Below are 784 nucleotides of genomic sequence, written 5' to 3'. Positions count from 1 at the left end.
TGCATACATATTTATGCGCTGAAGACCAAGCGGTTGCCGTGGTAATGAACAAATAGGCTTTGTGCTAGCAATATGAGATTGGGCTACTGTATTGTGGGCTTATGCATGTGATGCATAATTATTAGTATATAATTATTAGTGACATCTAATAAAACTAACAAATCATCTAAATGAACATCTATTCATTAAGTTTATATGTGTAATGGCTTTCATTTCTTCATAAAATGCATGTAATTTTTGTTGTAATATATTCTTCTATATCTGAAGCCATGATCATTGTCTGGCAGAGTAACTTGTTGGTAAGTACTACAAATTAACAAAAGACTATATACAGATAATCTATCTGAAATCGTTATTAAATGATAGAATATACACTTTAGATTTTAGAACAAAGCAATGTTTGCGGTGTTCCTGCATGGCTTTGACCAACAGATGTCGCTAGCGTGCTGTCACTCTTGCGTTGCGCATGCGTCAATTAAATCATTATTTCGAGAAACTAAGTCATTATTTCGAGAAAGTTTCTCATTACGAGAAACTAAGTCATTATTATGAGAAAGTTTCTCATTATTACGAGATACTAAGTCATAATTTTGAGAAAGTTTCTCATTATAATGACTTACAGAATTATATTTTTCTCAACTGTGGCGGAAACGGGCTTCCATAGTTTTGCAATGAGGCCACTTAAAGATGTATATTTGTTTTTAATTAATGCGTTTTTTTAAATTCCATTTTAAAAATATATTTATTGTTTGTGGGTTTATGTTAAGATGCCTAAGAGCAGGGT

The sequence above is a fragment of the Sinocyclocheilus grahami genome, unplaced genomic scaffold (assembly GCF_001515645.1).
Source record: "Sinocyclocheilus grahami isolate Dianchi unplaced genomic scaffold, SAMN03320097.WGS_v1.1 scaffold2127.1, whole genome shotgun sequence".
In the NCBI taxonomy this organism is placed as follows: domain Eukaryota; kingdom Metazoa; phylum Chordata; class Actinopteri; order Cypriniformes; family Cyprinidae; genus Sinocyclocheilus; species Sinocyclocheilus grahami.
Note: the sequence above shows the minus strand (reverse complement) of the source record.